Source organism: Nyctereutes procyonoides, unplaced genomic scaffold (genome assembly GCF_905146905.1).
Source record: "Nyctereutes procyonoides isolate TBG_1078 unplaced genomic scaffold, NYPRO_anot_genome, whole genome shotgun sequence".
NCBI classification, from domain to species: Eukaryota; Metazoa; Chordata; class Mammalia; order Carnivora; family Canidae; genus Nyctereutes; species Nyctereutes procyonoides.
In genome coordinates this window covers 36,510,231-36,532,111 of record NW_026575046.1, presented here as the reverse complement: position 1 = coordinate 36,532,111, position 21,881 = coordinate 36,510,231, and the positions used below count along the sequence as shown (strand labels likewise).

Here is a 21,881-nt window from a genome sequence, read left to right as displayed (position 1 = left end):
AGTTTCTGCCATTTATCGTTGGATTTATGTGTCTTAGCATGAGATTCTGGCATCATTTATGTCAAATATGTTTAGAATGCACCAAAGAAAAGGTTTGGATTAGATCAGCAAGACTTTACAGAACTTGTGTTTATTATTAGATGATATTCCCCCTATCGTGGAAAAAAATAAGATTATTGCCACGTAGTATAAAACTGTGGGTGGTTTTCATTAGTACAATTTCATTTCACAGACATTCCAGCATGTGGCTTCTTACAAGAAGTCATGATGCTCTGCACATGCAGCTCACAGCTAGAATGTCTTGGTGCCCTCAGTTCATTTATTTTGGTTTCTCAGTTGTAGGTAGCATTTTATCATGCTACCTACATGCTTATTGTTCTTTCAGATTTAAGCATATATTTTTAAATTATATCCCAGGTTCCGAGGATGCAGGGATGAAAAGACATTGATCTCATCTTCAAGGATATTACTCTCTAGTTGGGAGATCAATAAGTAAGTAGAGGGTCACAAAGTAACTTGGTAGATATGGTTCTGGATGAATATGCCATGGGAACTTTGAGGTGGTGGATTCTTTGTTTTCCTAGAGGAACTTGGGAAGGATTCTCAGGATGAGAGAAGGCATTTGTGATCATTTTTGAAATACAGAGGATTCTTCTAGTTCAGAAGTGGGCAGCATGGGGGTCTGTGTCGGGGGGAAGAAATAGCATTTAAGGAGACCGGACATAGCTCTAAGGGCTTCCCTAAGTATTTGTATTTATAAAAATACAAATGTTAATTGTTAAAAATTGAGTATTTTTAACATAAAGGAACATAATGGACATGAAATGAGATGTAGCTGACTGGATTGCTGGAGGCCAGGTCATAAGTGGTGGCCTTTGTGCCTTGAGACAATGAGAAGAGATCATGTACAAATTTGAGGCACTGTCAACTGTATTTGAGGCTAATATCTCAGGAAAACAGAATAACTTCAGGCATCAGAGGTAGGGTCTGTGGAATTCACTTGGAGAATGTTAGTGTAATAAAGGAGTGCTGTTCTTGCTGGGATGGAGTTGTTGAACAGTTTCCAGGTATGATTTTAGGAAAACGATAACCATGTTATAGATCACTTGCTTTAAAGTTCCCTAAAGTGTGACCTCACAATATGATGCTTACCCTACAGAAGATGCAATTTCTCAGAAATAATAGGATCCCACTCAGCCTTTAAGTAAAGATCTCTTAAAATGGGCTTCCTCTCACCCTACTCTTGGATATGGCATCTTGGTGATAGCATGGGCCTAGTGCAAACCCTGACCGTGTCCAATGTATAACTGGCTTAGCTGGAGTTGAGTCCTTTTCTCAGCACTATAGCAGGTACAGTGAGAGCAGTATTAGTGGCACACAGAAGGCTGTTCTTAGGCTGCCTTCATTTGTGGTTAATTATAACTCAAGATGATGACTATGTTGTCATGGGTATTTATACATTCTATGACTAGAGGTGAAAACACAGTTGGACTTGTGGATGTGAAATGTATTCATTGTGTTTAGTTGTTTTTTATAAACATGGATGCCCTGGGACCTAAGTTATCAAAACTTCCCTGTATTATTGGGCAACTCAAGGGTCACTTTTTGAAGCTTCCTCAACCTAGTTTGATTGAAACTCAAGTTACTCTGACCCATATAGACATTTTCAAATGAAATTGTTTTACACTTGTTCTCAAGTAAGATGCCACTTTGACCTTGCAGTTCTTGTCCTCAGTAATTATTTTGAGGAAATATTCAGATACACGAATAAAATTTTATGCCCAAGGATGTTCACCAAAGTATTATTTATAATAACAAAATCTTGAAAGTAATCAAACAATAGCAGATTTTAAAAATATCTACTATGTGTGATGAAATATTACAGAGTAAAAAACACCACATTTTGAAGATTACTTACATGAAGAAAGGATATAAAAATCTGTATATTGTTATACAATTTGTATATATATGGAAAGACTGGGAGGAGATGAAGTATAGATGGTTTTTATTTATTTATTACTTTTGAGAATTTAACTTTTTATAAAATGATGACTCAACATTTATAATCAGGAAAAAGCTAGACACCATTTTAAAATATACCAACTGGAATTTTTAAGAGGTGTTTACGTTTAAGATACCAAAGAAAAGATAGTGTGATACATGATGGCAAAAAAGTGGGAATTACTATGGTCAGACTAAACTGCTTTGGCACTAGCATCTTGTTAAGCACCAGAGGAGCATTTATTTAAGGCAGCATTTGACTAAGCTAATTCCGGACATTTCTCTCAACTCCTGTGCAGTTGGTTTTAAGTTGCAGGGGAGATTTCTGGCTCAGGCCAATTGAGGGAGTATACATAAACATGGGGTTTATTTTGTCAGGGATGTTCTTGAGAGACTCAATTCTCTACTGATCTTTTTTGTTCTTTGTGGCCATTTATTTACTTTTGAAAATACCCCTGCAGATCCTCACTTGAGTGAAAAGGAGATCTGTTCTCATGGCAGGGCTCAGTCGCTGATCAACAAGGCTCTAAGAATTGAGTACAAATTCGGTTACTGCTGTTTTTAACATTTTAGCAAGTTGGCTTCATTTCTATAAATGAATGATGTTGCTTCAAATCTTTTTATAAATTCCCATCCATGTTTCATATTCTGTGCTTACCATGTCATGGAAAGCATTTAATAATGTTTCTCCCCACCTTCTAGTTTCTTCTTCTTTTTTTTTTTTTCTTTTTTATCTTGCCTTTAAATGAGGCTCGTGATGACGAAAGTTCTTACCCATCACCCATTGAATTCTCCAGGAAATACTGGGGACAAATGACTAGAAAAGGTCTGAACTGACCCTACTCATCCCTTTAGTGAGTGCATGAGAAGAGAGGAGATTTACAGTTAAGGTCCTAAATCAGATCTGGCTGTTAAAGTTTTTGTTGAGGATTTAGGGAGGCTAAAGCTAAAACTGAGTGTCATCTTGGAGGTTAATCCACCCGACTCTGGAATGTGTGTCCTGCTGCCTATGAAACTGACATGGTGGAACAGCTGAGGATGAGAGGCCCTGGAGTTTGCCTCTGTGCAGGGCATTGGGGGTGGAGATATTGATGACAATGCCAGGGTTCTAAGGCAAAGGTGTTTATGCCCTGAGATATGCATGTGGTGTAGATATAGGATATTCCATGGGCCAGGAGTGAAGGGGAGCCAAAAACAGGTGCCCCTAAGCAATCAGAAATGTCACTTGTCTATCTCGCAAAGCATTAAGCAATAACCCTTTTAAAATTCAAGCTGACCACGTGGACTGAGAAAAGGATGGCTGTGAGGGAGTCAAAAAACTGAGAGGGTTTCCTTGTCCTTCTAAGGGTGAAAAGTGCTTAATGGCACCAAAGAGAACCACGCCAAGATGGTGGCCAAGTCCGTTGGCAGTGGAAACTATGAGAGATGGCTCCTTTCCACATGATGGTGGCATGTCTCCAGACTCTGAATGGGGCCATTTTTTCTACTTCACATCCTCATTCCTATACCTGAGAACTAGGGTGAGTAGGCAGGCAAGGGAAAGCACCCTCCACAAACATCTTGAATACATTTTGAATAGTGATAAGCTGGATACAAATTATTTAGTGAAAGAGAACATTATATAGGCCTTAGTCACCCCTGGGTGTGAATCCAGATTCTCTCACTTACTAGATGGTGACCTCAGACAAATGGACTACTAATAATATCTACCTTAGAAGTTGTTACCTTATGGTTTTGGCCAATGTGGTCAAGGAGGCTTTGGTGTCAGCCTTAAAGAATGGATTTTGTTTCCTTTTGAGTAGACAGTTTCAAGCAGTGGGGACAGCACATCTAGCAGCATGGAGATGGGAATTAGCTAGCAAACTTTCAGGGAATGATGGAGCATCTGACCCCAAATTAAGAGAAGGGTAGCTTTGGAGTAAACTATAAATTAATCAGTTTCAACCAGGAATATGGTCCCTGAGATTAGGCAAAGCCTTAACCCCCATAATCCCTTCACATTGGTTCACAGCCAAGTGATCCAATCGGATTCATGCCTACATAACCTAAATATAAAATGACCTTGGGAAGTGCAATAAGAAAGACACCTTCAGACCTTGATTGCTTTAGGTGGCTGGAGGAACAAGACCTGAAATCTAAATGAAAGAATCTGGGCAGTCTCACTGGAAGAAGAATTCTTAGTCAGACCTGGAAGGATGGAGGGACTTTAAAAGGGAAAGGCATCATAGGAAAAAGAAACGATGGAACTAAAACTTGGAGGTTGAAGAAGACTCTTCTTTCCCAGTGAACATGGGTCATACATATTATGTTTTCAGGATCATAAGGATATTCTATTTTGAGATAAAGACCAATAGAGTTAACTGCACGTCACTTGGATAAAATGGAGGATAGATGAGAAGGACTTCTCATATGCTGTTTTTTCACATTACAGCTGAGATGTATCTCAGGGAAAATGGAACAGGACTGATTTTTCTTTTGATAGGCAAAAGGGAAGATGATTGCTGTGGATATCTCTTAGGCCACCCATGTGTCCCAGACAGGAGAAGGCTGTCTGTATCCTCAGTGCCTGGAGCTTACTATCTAAGGAACCAGGACCAATAGCCCATTTGACCCATTGTCTTCTGTCACTCACCTGACCCTACCCCTGACCTCATCAGGAAGGGCTTACCTCCTGTTATCAATCAATTAATTTAACTATTCAACACCCAAGATCTGCTCCTTTCTTCCCAGCCCCTGTCTTCCTGACCAGACTGTGGACGTCTCAACATGAAATACAAAGGCACGATATATTATCTGTGTTCCAGAAAAAGGGAGCAGAAGTTCAGCCTCTACTAAATGTTTGTTATTTAAACCATGGTTTCTTTACTTTATGACTATGCTGCCTTTATAAGAAAAAAATCAAGAGAAAGAGCAAGTGCAACACCTCCCAGATTTATTTGATGATGATTTTGTTGTTTAATGGTGAATTTATTTTGATGTATGCACATGTGAGCGTGTATATGTGAGCATGTGTGTGTGTGTGTGTGTGTGTGTGTGTGTGTGTTCCTCCCACCCTCTTGAGCAAACGGGTCTGAATAAGTGTTACTTGAGAAGGCAGCCTATGTCAGACGGGTCTACTGTTCTTTTTAAAAAATTGCAGCGTCTCAGCTTCTGAATTTCTTAGGCACCTGAACTAATGCTAGTTTACCACTAGCTAGCACACAGTGTAATGCCAGTGTCATATTACAATTAACAGCAATTCTGGTGGCTGTCATCACTTACTCTGAACAGAGGATCTCCACAAAAGTATGACACCGTTACGGTTGCTAATTCAAAAGCATTGTGTGAACTATGACAGACCCTGGTGTGCCTTTTATGCTTATTCAAATGAATAAAGTCTAGCATCTTAAATGGAGTAGAGGGAGAAAAAGTTTTAACACATTTCTGTAGATGAGCCCAGGAAGGGTCAACTTGGAAAAAAAGAAGTTGTGTTAAGGAAAGTAATTAAACAGAGGCAGAGAGATGGAATATTAGTGCTTTTACAGAGTAAATGAGGATAAATTCTGTTAATTATGTGACTTTTTCCAGTACTAATGTGATAATAAAGTACTCTAATTCTGCGGAGACTTGTCACAATCCCAGCTAAAGCAGTGACCCTTCCACTAGGTGAGACCAAGAAACTACTTATAAAGCTTTCTAGCAAAAAGCAAGAAATCACAGTTAAATGGATTTTTTTAACACTCTCCATGTTTAGTGTAGAAAACCACTAACCGACACTGTCATGAGACTGTTGGTGAATGGACTGTCTTACTAGAGGCACAGAAGCACTTATGCTTGCCTTTACTTTTGGTTCCTAAGGGAAGAAATGTGAGCAGTTCAAGAGTATAAATAGTCCAGTGCAGGATTCTAGTACAACGACTAATAGCACCAAAAAAAAAAAAAAAATCGTACTTGGAATGTTGGTGAAATTTCAGACTTCAGGACTTTAATCTCACAAAAATTTATGTCATCATAAATGAGTGAGAAATTGTGTTAGGGCAACAGAGAAACAAAAGTTTGATTGCTTGCAATGTTATAATTATGGTGGGAAAACAGAGGAGAGAATTTCAGGGATATTTGGGAGAGTCAGGGTGGTGTCCCAGTGCAAGGTATATTTGAACTTGGTCTTGACTGTTGAGTAGTTGTTTAGATGACAAGGATGGGAGAGGGAAAGAGGAATTATGCTACGACAGAGCTGCAGCATGTGTAAAGATGAAGAGTTGGCAAAGCAGAGACAGTGTGGAGGGGAAGAAGAAGTGGTCCCGTGTGGCCGCAACAGAAGCTGGGAGGCAGACTGGGAGAAAAAAAAAAGTCATAGGGGTAGGTTTGATCCAGATCCTGAAGGAAATGGGTGCTACAGAAGTGGAAGGAGGCTTAAAAAAAATTTTTTTTTTAATGGACAGGCATATGCAGTTTTTAGCACACAGAGTCTCAGGACTGAGAACAATCCGGTAGGTGCCAGAGCATATTAGTTAGTGCATCTCCCAGTAGTGCAGAGAGCCTGGGTTCCTGGAGAGCCTTGTTCCAGCTCTCAGAACACAGGCTGCCTAAGGGAGACTGCATTTAAGTCTTATCTATACTTGTCATGAGCTGTCTGTTGGTAGGCAAGTTACTTAATCTCTCTGTGATTCGCTGTTTTCTTGGAGAATTGGCACAAGGGTGGAGGGTGGGGGACGCCAGGGCTACAGTGAGGATAAACACAAAGTATGCATGAAGCACAGTACGTGGCACATAGTAACCACTCACTTAACATTAACTATGCTTTTACTCGTGACTCCTCTTCTAAAGCCTAACACTTGGTAAAGTATTCAACTAGGCTGTGTGGGAGCAGTCTTTCCCTTAAAAAGAAAATCAGCCATGGGCAGAAGGAAAATTGTGTCCTGAGTCATCTTGGTTAAGAATCATCACATTAGAGCTCGCATGCAAACTTGATCCCACAGTTCAAGGAAAAATACATGAAATCTCCTGTTTTCCCAGGCTGTGGCTCCCTTTGAGAACAATTTATCATCACCATTATCTTTGTAAGGGAAGAGCCTTCTTTATTAAAATAAGACTCAAAATACACTGTGGGTTCAGGGAAATGGATCTGGAAGTAGACTAGAGTTCCAGCAGACCCACTGCTCTCTCTTCACAGCTCTGGGCCCTGATTGGGGGTGGGGGAGTGGTATCAGGTTTCAGACAGAGGCCTCTTTGTTGCACATGGCTGCCATCAGCAGCAGAGCCCGGTGTGACAGATGAAAACTCAGGGGGAGGACCTAGGTAGGGACCTTTCCTGCAGCATTTCATACCCATCTGCAGCCTCTCCTCAGCCTAACCCCTGCGCTTTTGCTTTAGTGGGAAACCAGTCATTTATCACCATTTTATTTCTCTTTCTGCTGTTGTGTGGGTCTTCTTTCCATACTTAAGAATCTAGCTTTGAGTCAACTAGGAAAGAGGTTAAAGACCAAGTCTGTCTGTTTTTCCGCAGGGAGGTCTCATCATGATCTCAATTCAACAGGTGGGTGCTTAAATTTTGCTGGGGCCAGATCCATTTTCATCCATCGGTCTACAAGGGGATCTGGCTAGAAATGCTAAGGATAAAGTCCTGTCACTTAGTCATTATTATAAGTTAGAAAAATCAGAAAATTGGAAACCCTTCAGGCATCCACACACATACTTGTTCATTCATTTAGCAAATACTTGATTGCCAGATGCCAAGTGCTGTCAGGTTCTGGGGACTAACGGGGGCCTGTTGAGAAAGGATGCAGGGAAGGCATCACTGGGGAAATGTTGTCTAAGGGAAACCTAAAAGATGAGAAAGAACTAAGGTCAGATCATTTCAGGGCCAGAGTGGGAAAGAGCTTGGCATGTTTTTGGAAGTGAGAGGAAGCCCCCACAACTGGAGTGCTTAAGATTGGAACAGAGGCTCCTACTAATTAGCTGGATGACTTTGGCCATACCACTTGATAGATGAGCTCAGTAGACTCATCTATCAAATGGGGGTGACTTTGCCCACCCATACCACATCCTTCAGGAATTTTTTTAAAGATTAATTGAATAAAAGTTAGAAAATAAATATATTTTTAAAAGATTTTATTTATTTATTCATGATAGTCACACAGAGAGAGACAGAGAGGCAGAGACACAGGCAGAGGGAGAAGCAGGCTCCATGCAGGGAGCCCGACGTGGGATTCGATCCCGGGTCTCCAGGATCGCGCCCCGGGCCAAAGGCAGGCGCCAAACCGCTGCGCCACCCAGGGATCCCAATAAATATTTTCTAAGTGAAGAATTTTATTTTTTTAAAGATTTTATTTGTTTATTCATGAGACACACAGAGAGAAAGGCAGAGACACAGGCAGAGAGCGGAGAAGCAGGCTCCATGCAGGGAGCCCGATGCGGGACTGGATCCCAGGAATCCAGTATCACACCCCAGACCAAAGGCAGACGCTCAACCACTGAGCCACCCAGGCATCCCTGAGGCATGCATGGTTTTAAAACTATAGCCTATTTTTTTTTTTACTGTTGATTTAGAGAAGAATAATTACTAATAGAACTTAGCACAAATTTGAATATCTCTTTTTCATCTAATGAGATTTATCCTTATAATACCAGAAGCATGCTCTAATCACATAGTTTAATTTCTAACTGGGTACAAGGATAAGTAGTGAGCCCAATAATATAGTCTTGCTCCCTATTATAAACTGTATTCTGACCTCAGATCCCAGTTCTGCCATTTATGATTGGTCTCTTTCACCAATCTCTCTGGCCTGAGTATGAATATACTCTGTGAAGTGGGGATATTATTACTACCTAACTAATGTGCTTATGGAATGATTCCTGTAAATGCTTGTGACTGGCCCACCCTGAGTGAAATGGGAGCTTTTCATATTAAAAATGGGAGTGATTATTATGCCAATGAGGCCTGACCAGATTCAAGTGTCCTCCCATTAAGTATAAGAAGGAAGAAGAGTTGCTTGTACTGGGCTCATGGTGTCTTCTTTCATAGAGAAAGTTCCAAATTGCTGACTTTTGAGGCCACAGACTCTTCAGAAGCCAGGAGGAAGGCACAGAGTCAAGTGGTTTGTTTCCTGCATCGTTAATTGGTTGTAAAATGCTACTAAAACTTACTGTTTCTGATTGAATTAAGTACCCTGGGAAATCCAGTTGTGAAGAGGCAGGCATGGGAGGTTTTCCCTGTCTGTCTTCACTGTCCGTGGACAGCCTCATGCTGGTGAATATGCCTTGCCTTCACTTTTGCTTTTGGCTGCAGACACTCTTCCCAACCTCTCCCTTTACCCAATACGTCAGCTGCCAAAGGCCTGGGAGAAAATCAAGCTTTACCACATCTGGATTTCAGGTGACAAGGATGCTGAGAAATAGCAAAACAAAAGAAAACATGCCATTGCTTTAAAAGCAAGAACTACTTTTGCTATTTTTAAGGAGAAGAATCTCATTTAGTGGAGCCACGGGGCTTCTTCTTATAGTATAATTTTTTAAAACTCGAAGATGGACACGAAGAAGTCCCGCGCTGGCCACACAGGCAAATGAGTTGCTACTACTTTGGTTATTACAGTTTACAACAAGAGATGCAAACTTTTCTAGATTTGTTTTGTCTGGCCCTTATGTCTTCTGGAAGATTGGCAAGTTTCACACTTAGCGGTATGTATTTCCAGCTTCTTTTGAAATGAGAGTCTCTGGCAAAACTATCTTTATATACTCTACGGAGTCAGTTGGCTGGAGAATAGGCAAGGCTGTCCATTGTAGACAAGATATTTACTCTTCCATTCATATAGCTCCTGGTACTATCTGTGGTTATACACACAGCCTCATTGATGCATTGATAGTTCCTACTTAGAATATATCTATATCTGTATCTTATATAGACTAATATAGATATATATGACTTAGGAGGAAGCCATAGGATGTTGCAGTTATATAGTCTAAAATTACCAGGGCTCAATAGATAGAGTATCCTTTCTCTTTTACATACCTTTTTGAGACCCTCCCTTCTGCTCCCTTCTCCACTTAATCACTGTGTCAGTAATTCCATCTTTATCTTTCTACCTTTTGTGGAGGGCATTGTCTGATATTAGCTCTCCCTGTCTTCTCTCCTTGCCACCTATCCCAGTTCCTTGTCCTATGATCTCTATCAGATGGGGCAATGGATTATATTCTATTATGGACTCCTCTTTAAGTATAGAGTTTGTAAGCAACCCAGCCTTATTATCTTTCTGGGTTCAACTCTAGTAAACCAGGACCCAACTATCAACTGTTTTTTAGCCACTCAAACAAATATCCTGTGACTACCTTGGATTGGGCCTGATTGGCTTGATTTAGGTCACATGTCCATCTCTAAGGCAATTACATAGTTGGAGGATGGGATATTGTGACTAGCCAGACCCAGATCACAAGCACCACTCTTGTCCAGGCTTGGAATGAGTTTGTGCTGCTGAAATACAAGGACTCTTGAGTGAAGGGGAGGAAGTTTTCCAAAAGGAGAATAGAAGACAGTTATGAAAAAAGGGGAAAATGGATTCTGGGCAGTCAGCTCACAGGCTTCTTCCACAACCTGTGAAAACTCTGGACCCATTCTGCAGAAACATGTGTGCAAAAATTTGGATTCAATGTTCTGGTGTTCAAGAATTCCGGTAGATTACCCATGGACTCTAGGTTAAGAATATCTGCACTAGAAGATTTCTAAGGTCTCAACCCATTCTAGTGGGTTTGTTTTATTAAGTTTTTGAGCAATTTTCATGATAAAAGCTTCTCTGGAGTTTCATTTCCAATGCTTCTGATTTAAGCTGTTAAAGAGTGACACATGGTAGGGAGGGCAAGGGGGTATGACCTGTGAGTACAAAGCACCCCCAGAAAGACTAAATTGTGTCATTGTTCGTCTACAATATTGCTTTAGTTTCATTTTCCCATCAGCATCCTCATGATATCATGATAAATAGTGCTTAATAAAGTGTCAGACTCTATTTTGCATTATGATTTTAAAATGATAAATTTCTTCTTAAATTTTTATGGACTAGAACACGCAGACTTATTGGATCATTATAATATAAACCGGAATAATTTGGAGCTCATGAGATTATTGTCAGTGCTCTGTGGGCATAATGCTCACTGGTCATTTTTATTTGGAGACTGATCCTGAGCTTTAAATCCAAATTAAGGAGTCACTTGTTTTTGTCTGAACTCAGCTTGTGTGACTTGTTGGAATGCAGTAATTTTTTTTTCCATGAAAGCCATTGCTCAAATTAAATTTATTATCCCCAATGGTGTGTGAGCCCAGAGGATGGGAGGCAGTGCATGATGGTGCTGAGATTGGGATCAGGGAAGGTGTGTCCAGAAAAGTGAACAGACAAATGAAGTGGATTTTTGAAAGGGTGCTGATGATTTCAGCAGGTTTCAAAAACAATTTTCATCTTTAGCAAGACTATACTTTTTCTTTTGGGACACAGATTTTTAGCTGATGGCTTTTTTCTTTTATTTTTTATCTTTCTGGTAGAAAAGTGAGCTTGTTTCTTTTCTTTGAAGCAAAAAGTTTTCAAATATCAGCTTACTCTGGCAACCAGAAGCTCCTTTCTTTTCTGTGGCTTGTGCTGGAGATAAAGTAGAATGGGTGAAGAAATTTAATTTTTCTTTTTACTCAGAGGTGATTTGACATAAGTTTTTGTGTTCAATTTCCATGACACACAATTCGATGTTTATCCTTTCTCTGCAGTTAAGTATTTCTGATGCATAACACCATCATTGTGTTTATTACATGGTATTGACATTACTGTTGATTTTTAAAATATAAATTGGATATTGATTCTCAAGGTTCAATGTCCCTAAAAATTATTTGAGTACCTTACCTCCTAACCAGGGCAAATTCCCTGATAATTCCGATGCCAGTGATCCAGAAAGTATATTTTGGTGAGCTTCCATAAGGGCAGGGAAAAAGTTGTCTCTATGCTTGTGCTTAGTCCATAGTAGGTGCTTAGTAAATACTTACTGGATGAAAGATGGACTGAATGAATAAATGGATGACTTAAGGAAGTAGGCTGAACCAAGAAATAGCAAACCATAAAGAGCTTAATCACTGTATTTCAACAAAGTCATCAGAAGGGTATGTAGAATTTTAGAGAGAGGAGATCCATTTCATATTATTAGTTACATGTCCTTTTGTCCCTCTGGGTTATGCTTAAATGCTTTAAGAACAATGGAAAGTTTAACTTAGAGATAATATTTTGATGTCAAGATTTTTTTAAAGTAGGAAGTTGAGGACATCAATAGTGTGGAGTCTGCCCCGTTGATAGTCTTTTATGAATTATGCATACGTGAAACTAATAAATGATCTACATTTTACAAAGTGTGAGATGGATGGCTCTTAACTATTCTCATTTGAATTAACTGGCAAATCTAGAGCATAAAGACTTTGGTGAAGACACTCATCATTTTTAGTTCTTAATTTATCCATCACAGTATGGGGGCAACATTTCCTAGGTTCTATGCTGAATGATACTTACTTGAATTTTTACAACAATAAGGTTGATTCTTTTTCTTAAAGTAATCCAATTTATAGAAAATTCAGAAAATATAGGAAAAAATAGAAAGAGGAAAGAAAGAATCTTTGTGCCATGATTCAAAGTTACTGCCATTCATATTTATAGTCAATTTAAATCAGACATTCATTTTCTGTTTCTATATGCAGCCATACTAGGTCTATGAGGAACAGAATGGGACTCTAAAAGTGTCTGTAGTGTCATGGAGAGTCATGTGATTACTTAACTAACTGGAGTACAAGATGTGAAGACCAATTGTGACAGGAGCTGTAATAGAGTGGAGAGGAAAAGTGGTTAATTCTAGCTGGGGTATTTGGGAAGGTTTCATGGGCTCAGGGCATGTACACTGCATCTGGAAGGGTAAGTAGAATTATGGGAAACTCAGATGGTGTGGAAGCAGGGAAGGCATTTTAGACCCAGGAAGGCAGCCTATGGTGAAAGCAGGAAAGAAACTTTATGTTCAGGGGACAGGATGTAACTCAATGTGATTGAAGCAAAGAATGCTGGGAGGCGAGAGGAGGCCAATGTGTCTGGAAACGTAGAATCTTAACACCTATAGGGACTTTGAAAGATTCCCTGATTCATGGGTATTCAACCTTGGAAAATGCTCGAATACTCTGTCATCCTCAGAGTCCAAAAGTTTTCCTGGAAGTTTGATTTTAAATGCTTTCCTCTGTCTTATCTTTCTTCTGGAGGAAAACTCGAACCAAAGTAATTGTGATCTCAATACAACTGGTATTAAAGGGGAAGAATTGGTACATATTAAGCTCTGGAGGGAAATCTGTTGGTTGACTAAATGAATGACACTGAATGTTCATACTTTATAACATCTTGAAGAAAGAGTTGAGCATCCAGAAAAAAACCCACATGCTTCCGTTACTATGAATTTAAACTTTTTGATCTCTCTCTGACATCTATCACCTCCACGGGGGACATTAATATCGAAACCTTTTGAGTACCTAGGAGGAAAAGTGAAATTCTAACATCAGATTCTAAATGAGTCTGCTTTAAAATCTTAAACACGTAGGTGTTAAACAGTGGGGTATCAAAAGCCTTTGATTTTCAACCTGTGGCTTTCTATGTGTGAAAAAGTCACTCAAAGATAGTGACTTATGGGACTGCTATCTACATAATATATAAATAAACCCTTGAAATGATGTTCATTGACTTCTCCCAAGAGACCCAGATTATATTGGTTTTGCTTTAGCCATCATTCTCCAAATTCGGTTTGGCTCTATTACCAGACCCACTCACTGACTGGGCCTTCATTATAGTTAAAATGCATTTGAAATAGGCGAAAGTGGTCATGGGCAAAATTGAAACACATTAAAATTTGTAATTGGGAATATTCTAGTGACAATACCAGACATTTTTATGCTGACTTTTTTTTTCTCATTTTGAATGAATCTGAAAGTGATACTAAGTATAGTCAGATATGGTCAATGATCTGTACTGCTATAATATAATATGTATAAATACAAAGGACTGTAGTTTAATGGATGTGGACTTTGAAGCCAAACTGTGTATGTTTAAATCCAAGCTCTACCACTTGCTAGATAGGAAATCTTGGGCAAATTACCTAAGTACTATATCTCAGTATCTCAGTATCGTTGAGATGAGAATAGAGTTAGTACTTCATAGGGTTGTTGTGAATTAATACATGTAAAGCACTAAGAACAGGGACTCCACAGTGTTTATTCATGTGTTTGCTATAATAACTACTAATTTGAGGCATTGAGTGAGACTCCTCCTATCTCACTTTTTATGCTTGGCTTGTTGGAGTGCGTCATTGTTATTAAAGCAACATTACTGCTTGCATTTGCCTCTTTTCCAGCCTTGTACTAGTGACCCAGGATCCCAATACCTGATGCCTATTTCAAATCCTGTCCCTTGGTCTGCAGTAGTTCTGTGCTGGGTGATTCCTTGCCCATCATGCTCCTTGTAATGAAAACGGCTTAAGACGAGTATATCCTTAGTTTGTCCCCAGCCCTGAGAAGGACAAACATACACTTGAGTTTGTTCTCTGCCTTCATTCCTGCTGCAAAACAGTCTCTTAGGATGACTTCAAATGTCTGCCAAGGGCCAGTGTTTGTACCTGAATGCATTTTTGGCAAGAAACACTCGGCACTTGAGTAATCTTTGTGAAAGAGTATCCCTGAAGACGAACACCTTCTCTACAACACATAAGCTTACAACTCCTTGGACGTGTCAGACTTTCTCACTTAATTTCCATTCAAACCTTGCAGCAGTAGGTATTAAGCGGCAGCACCCTTGCTCTGACTTCTCTTCCCTGTGTCATTTCTAAAGAATTGCAATTTATTCTTTCCCTGCTGGCCAATGGTTATATGTCCCCCTCTTTCCCTTTTCACTATCCTGATGCTTTTTCCTAGCTTTCAGATTTGACATCTAGCATGAGGAGACTCATTTGTAGTGCATCCTTTTTTAAAAAGCTATTTTTAAATTCTTTCGTCTGCTGCTATTTTATCCCAACACCTTTTTTTTTTTTTTTTTTGTAAATTCTTGCCACTAATTATGTCCTTCCATCAAGGCCAAAGTCTGAGGTAACAAATGCTTAACAAGTTGATCATGCTCATCCCTGCAGACTGAGAACACTTTCCAGAAATGCCCAAGGTCTGAGGGATCTTGGCCAGGAGAAAAAGTAAACTCCTTGAAGTCAGTGGCCCGTAATACGGGCAGCCACATGCTCTCCCCCTGGGATCCCCAAGATAGTGCCACAACTTGGGACAATTCCACCTTCCATGGTGGGGAGAGAGAAGAGAATTTGCTTCATATGCAAAGAGTCCCCTTCCTGATCTTATTTCTCTCTTTCCTCCTTCCTTGCCTTTCAAACAGAACTGCAGTGGTTTGAGTCAAGGCAGATGCTCTCCCAATAGTGCAGTTTAACATCAGAAAAGGAAAGGAGGTCAGCCTGGTGGTGAGAACCCTTTGCCCTTACAAAGGTTTGGCCTCCTCAGCCTGCCCTTGTGGCATCCTTGGGATTTTGGCAGACTTATGGGTATCATATTTTCACATGGATGAACTGTACTCTACAACTTCTTCTGTGTATGAGGAACCCAAAATGTTGACATTGAAAATAGAGTTTTTTCTTTCTAGCTGTTTTGAAAGAAACAGCTACCCTGTTTTCAAGGGAGATCTATTTTTCATGGCCGTGACCATGGGACTCTTGTTTACCTCTCTGTGGAGGGTGACCATGGGGTAGTGATGGTTTTTCTGAAAAAGCCTCTGGCAGCTTGAGAGGTCTGGGTAGGGATAGCTGCTTTCTGGTTAAATATTTTCAATTTGGGAGAATGCTGGTACTCCTGGAAAGCCTTTCTTGGTTATATCTGGGCAGTGGATTTGGTCATGAGGGCAGGCGGTTCTGTACAGCGTTGTCAAAGCAAAGATGATGGGGCAGTCTATGGAGAGGACTCCAAAAAGGCCCTTTGATTCATGAGGCATTTCCCTCTCTACCCTCCAGTTAGTGTGTGTGGGAGCAACTTGAACTTCACACAGAAGGGACCCCACAGTATTTCCACACAGCTGTTTCCTGTGTTGGGGCTGAGTGAGTCTCCGTGTCCTGAATATCTTTGGAAAGGATCATCTGCCACATAACCATCTGTGGGCATAAGTCAGAGGAACTTTTGGGGAGCCTTAAGACTGCAAATGGGGGTTTTATGTCCTGGTTTAGGTGTGCCTTGATGTTTTTCTTTTCTAGCCTAGACGTTATGAAAGCAGCAAAAACATCCAAACGTGGTTTCTTTTTTTTTCAGAATTTGGGTGGTGGAGGTAAAAACTCAACCTGCTCACCCTAGATCTATTACAATGCTTTGCATAATATTTAATGATGTACAAGCTGTTGCCTACTGGTTGGTTTTACCACGTGTGCCCTTCAGTTCTGACTCGCTGGAGTCCTCTATGGTTTAAGCTGGTACCTCTCTTCTTTCTGTGTCTTGTTTGGCCTTTGGGTAAAGCTGCTCTAGTCATTATTGTCTCTCCTGGTTTCTTCTTTTTTCTTTTTGTAGGTCATTCAATGAAACCTACAGTTCTTGTCAGTTACATAGGTCTTTGCTCTTTTTCTTAACCTTAACATTCCAAGAGAGAATACTTTTTATATCTGAAAATCTGAACATGCTTAGTGCTGGGTAGGGAGCAATTGCCAGAAATAAATGATGATGAAAATAATTATTCCTTTTTCTATGCTGGGTACTATTTAAACAGTTCACATATGTTATTTAATTATCAGTGACCCTCTAAAGTATTTCTCCCACTTTACAGATGAGAAATTTGAGGCACAGAAAAATTATGTGATTTGTCTAAAGTCACACAATTAATTAAACAGTAGAGTTAAGATTATGATGAATGCCACATAGTGGTGCTGGGGAGAAATACTGTTATGCCCATGTTTTTTAATAAGGCCGCTAAGGTTCAGGGAACTGCAGAAGTTTACCCAGGATTATTTTATCTCCAATCCAAGCTCTTGTCCAGTATTCTCTACTGCTGTCTTTATTGTAGAACATTCTCTTTCTACTCCTTGGAAGTCCTGGATTCTGTTTAGTCGAACAGATTTACTGAAAACCCACTGGGTTCTGAATCCTGTGTTATGTGCTGAGAATACAGAGATGATTTTTATTTGTTGTTATTTTATGTCCTTGGATAGATGGATCAGGTTCTGTTGGCTAAATCAATGAATTTTCCTTTTGGGGGAGCCTAGAAGTATCTTTGGTATCCAGCACTGTGCTAGTCAAATGGAAGGAGACTCAAAAAAAAAAGGAAGGAGACTCAATGTACTGACTATGTATCAGTGGGGAAAATGTGATAAGGGTAAACCATTGAATAAACAATTTTGTTCTGCAAATGTATGTGTTCGGTTCAGTTAATGTTCAATGATGGGCTAATGTCCTACATTAGTCTGATTGATGAACCCAGACACAACTTTTAATAGAATGTCACTTTTAGTTTTATGACTGTCACTTTCCTAATTGAGGTGGCTGACTAAAAAGTTCAATAGCTCAAGTGTTGAGCACTTATTGGGTTGGCTTTTGGAAACCTAACATTGTCTTGAAAAAAATCATACAACTAAAAATCAGGACATGTAGATTGTAGGCCTAACTATCATAACTATTGTAACTCTGTGGCTGTTATCATGTCTCCTGATCTCTCAATTTTCTCATATGCATAATGAAAAAGTTATCCTAAGTGATAGTTTAGGTCATTTATAAAGTCCTGTGATTCATGGGAAAAAAAACTTATAAGGAGTCCTTTGACTAATACAGAGTATGGGTTTAGTTTTGACTGTAGATAAATATCTTAATTTTGTTGAGTCTTACTTTTCTTTAAATAGGTTGATAATTCCTGGCATGCCTAATTTATAGGACTTCTGTGAGCATTTAGTGAGATACTGGAGATATAAGTGCTTTGAATCATAAAACACACTGTATGAACATAACATGATATTATTCATACTGAAGGTTAACAGAAGCGTGTTGGGTTTCTTGCCTCACCTCTTCCATTCCCCAAAAAAGACTGTAGTTTGGTTCTGGTTGGGCTATTTCCTGGAGTTTCTGCAACTCCTTGGAACTCTACAGGGTCAATAGGGGCTTTGTCCTGCCTCCAGTCTGTTTCCCACGGTTGGGATAAGGCTGCCACACTCTTTCTCCTGACAACACTTTATCAAACACACCCGCCACACAAAATGTGGCAATTCATGAGACAAAAGTGAGGTTTTGAGTTACAATAACCTCTGCTTTGTTAGAAACCCCCTCAGAATCCGAGATCCTCTCCATAGGCCAGCAGACATGCATGCGTCCCTGGTTTACAAATGCCTTAAAAACAGCCCGATAAATCATCCCCAAAATGTGTGTGCCACGTCTAACTCTGTCTCTCAGTGGGGATATTTTTAACTCCTACTTCTAACTCCTCTCAGTTCCTTTAAGGAAGTGTGATCCGACAGGGTCAGGCATTTGGCATCTACTTAGGGGAAACTTTGAAAGAATTCCTGAGGCTCCCCCTGGGGTAAGGCTGGCTTTCCCCAAAAGAACGGGCCCTTCAGAGCGTCTTTGCCACATAAGGGCTTGTGTGAGGCCCCAGGCACCCGTTGATGCCGTCTCTTCCCTGCGACAGATGGTCAAGCCTTCAATTTCAGCAAGCAATCCACTGTCGAGAGGGCGGGCAGGACATTCTGCCAACAGGCCAAGTGACAGGGCAGCTTAGGGTAACAGGGATCCGGTGTGTGCCCAGCATAGCTTTTGTGCTAACGATGGGCTGGTGACAGGCACCTCGCCCCTGCTCATCGTTAAGGCAGAAGATCCCCTGCTCCCTTGATTCTGTTTCTATCTGGCAGAGCTAGCGTCCTGTTTGCTTGTCTTTCAAAATCCATTTTGGCACCAGATGGCTCCCCTCATGGTGGCTAGCAGTTGTCTGACTTGAAGATGCCAGAGGGTGTGCTGACAGCTCCTTCTAACACAGCCTGAATCTGGCTGTCGGGTCTGGGCTCAAATGTCTTAGACACACCCCCGTGGCAGTATTATCAACCCTGGGGAACCAGGGGTGGGGGACACTGGAGAGGAATGGCAATGATGTGTCCCTCCACAGTACTTCTGCTACTGGTATGGAAATAATAATGCTAATAATTATTCTTATTTGTAAAGTTACTCTTATTTACACTTACTAGTGTGAATGCCATTGTGGTGTAGTGACTGACTACTGATGGTACAGGTAGTACTAATATCCGTATTGTACTACTTCTATTATTACTGAAATTACTGTAGCATAATCGTTAAAAGAGTACAAGCTCTGGCCAAATTTGAGTTCTGGACTCAGAGTTACTAATCATTGGGCAAGTTTTTTTAACTTCTCTGAACCTCAGTTTCTCCATCCATAAAATGGCATTAATAGCAGAGATTATTTAGGGGGATTAAATGGGGAAAATGTATTTGAAGTTCTTAGTATGTAATACATGGAAACCATTATTACTCCTGCCACCATTGCCATGCTTACCAGGTGCCAGGCGTTCTCGCAACTCATGTTTACAACTGTCTTACAAAGAAGGGACTGTCACTATACCCAGTTTACAGATAAGGGAAGTGCGGTGCAGAAAAGTTGAGCTATGTATCCAAAAACATACAAGCAGTACCTGTCAGAGTTGGGATATGAACCCCATTCTGGGTACTTCTAAAGGCTATGGCTTTTCCTCCACACCACCACACTGGTTGTCACTGTCACTTAGTGGCATTCAGTCCTCTCATGGGTCTTGGCGTGGCTTTTAAAAATGCCCTTCCAAGGAGCTGTGCCTGAAAGAAGCAGCCAGTTCTCACATTTCAGATGTCTTTGACCTGAACCCAAGAAGATGGCTGCCTCACTATCCTTGAGTTTCACCACCTTAGCTTCTGAAAGCCTCTTGCTATCACATAGCCAGCCACTCAGCGCTGGCCTTCTGAGAGCTCAGAGGAAAGGACAGTGTGGAGGCACTTGGGGTTGTGACTCCTCCCTCAAGTCTCCATCCCTTCCCAAGTCTTCCTATGGAAAAGGGACAGGAGTCAGGACCAATTGATGGCCCCAGGGAATGACAGTGCCATTCTTCGTACTAGGGAAGGGGTGCCAGAGCCAGATTCCATTTTTACAAATTTGGCCTTCAGTGATGTTCCACAAGTCATTTATCTTGTACGAAAGGCTGATAAACTTTGGGCTCTGTGAAGAGAAACTGGAAGTAGGAACAGATGATTATTCAGAGGCCTGCTTTTATTGATGGGTGGTTGAACGGTGCATGATGTTGAAAGAGTCATTTCAGGAAGATGTTGACATTTTAACATGTTCTTTCAGTTGAAAAAGTTATTGTTGCTCTTCAAAGAGCTACTCCTACACCATATTCTCCTGAGGGACAGAGAGGAGAGAGATTCTTTTGGGACCTCTCTCAGTTCATTATTCGGAAACTGGTTCAGTTCAGTGCCACTCTGTTCTGTGTTCTTGTTTCTGAAGACCCCTGTGTTATTTCCTTAATAGACTTTGTGCTCAGAGCTAAACTGAGGCATCGTGGTGTGATAGTTCTTCACAAGTTATGTGTATCAAGGTGGGAATTTTATACTCTAGCATAGACTTGAAGTGGGAGAAAGGTGAAGAAAAGAAATCCCTACAAGAATTTAACTGACTGGCATTTTAATGCATTCTGGTGTTTTTGGAAAATATTTGTGCCTGACATCCATCAGCCTAAAAGTAAAAGAGAATGGAGAACTTAGGATGGCTTTTAAAATGCTTCTTTCTTCAAACATGGGCCAAGGGAGAACATGTAGATTGTCAACATAAATGTCCTAATAGCACTCTTTTGATAGCTGCTGTCCTCCTGGTATAGACTTTAACAACTACAACCTAAGAAATAATTCAGGGGGTGCCTGGGTGGCTCAGATGGTCAAGCATCCATCTCTTGGTTTCAGCTCATGTCATGGTCTCAGGGTCGTGAGATTGAGCCCCATGTGTGGCTCTGTGCTCAGCAAAGAGTCTGCTTGAGACTCTCCCTCCTCTGCGCCTCCCCCTGGCTTGTGCATTCATGAACTCTCTCTCAAAATAAATAAAAAAAATATTTTTTTAAAAGAAATAACTCAGAAAGTTATAAGGTGACCATCTAATTTATCATCCGTGACAGGACACTTTGAGAGTTAAAGTGGGTACTATTAATACTTACAACACAGTGTAAACTGGGATTGTTCCTGGCAAATTGGGACTTTTGCTCACCAAAACTCATGGATCGCACTCTAGAACCAATTCAGGGATCAAGGTGGTGGTGAGGTTCTTATTCAATCACAGATAGGCTCTGTAAGAAAAACATACAGGAAATCTTTGAGAACTCAAAGGACTTTAGTCAGTATGTGAATCTTATATGCTTCTTGTGGGTACTGCTAATTAAGGTATTTTATTTGGAGATGCTAAAATAAAAGTGTTTACCATCTCCTTATATTCATCCAGCGTGCATTTTGCTGGTTCATCGTCTGTGAATTTACAGGGCTTAAATTACATGTTGTTGGGAACCGTGAGTAATTCTCAGGCAATTATACCCAATTGGAATCTATCTTAAATTATGGTGAAGACCTTCCCTCTGTCTGAGTAAAAATACTTCCTTGGGGGCTTAATTCTTTTGTGAGATCTATTTGCTTTACTGAAGGTGTTTCCTTCATAGAGAAAGTCCAGCTTGGATGCAAAACAAAGGCTAAAGCTTTAAACAAAATACTGGCTCTAACACCATCCTAAATATTTCAGAAAATACTTGGAGAATAGAATGTACAACCCAAATGCAACTTACTACCTTTTTCTTCCTTTCTGTTTCAGGACTGAAATATTAACTGTGAT

At 40.3% G+C, this 21,881-nt stretch overlaps 1 protein-coding gene across 4 annotated transcripts in view; it reads left to right on the top strand.

The window, feature by feature from the left end:
* The window catches only part of EBF1 (EBF transcription factor 1), a 385,879-nt gene that overhangs the window by 224,134 nt on the left and 139,864 nt on the right, over positions 1-21,881 (top strand). The window lies entirely within an intron of this gene.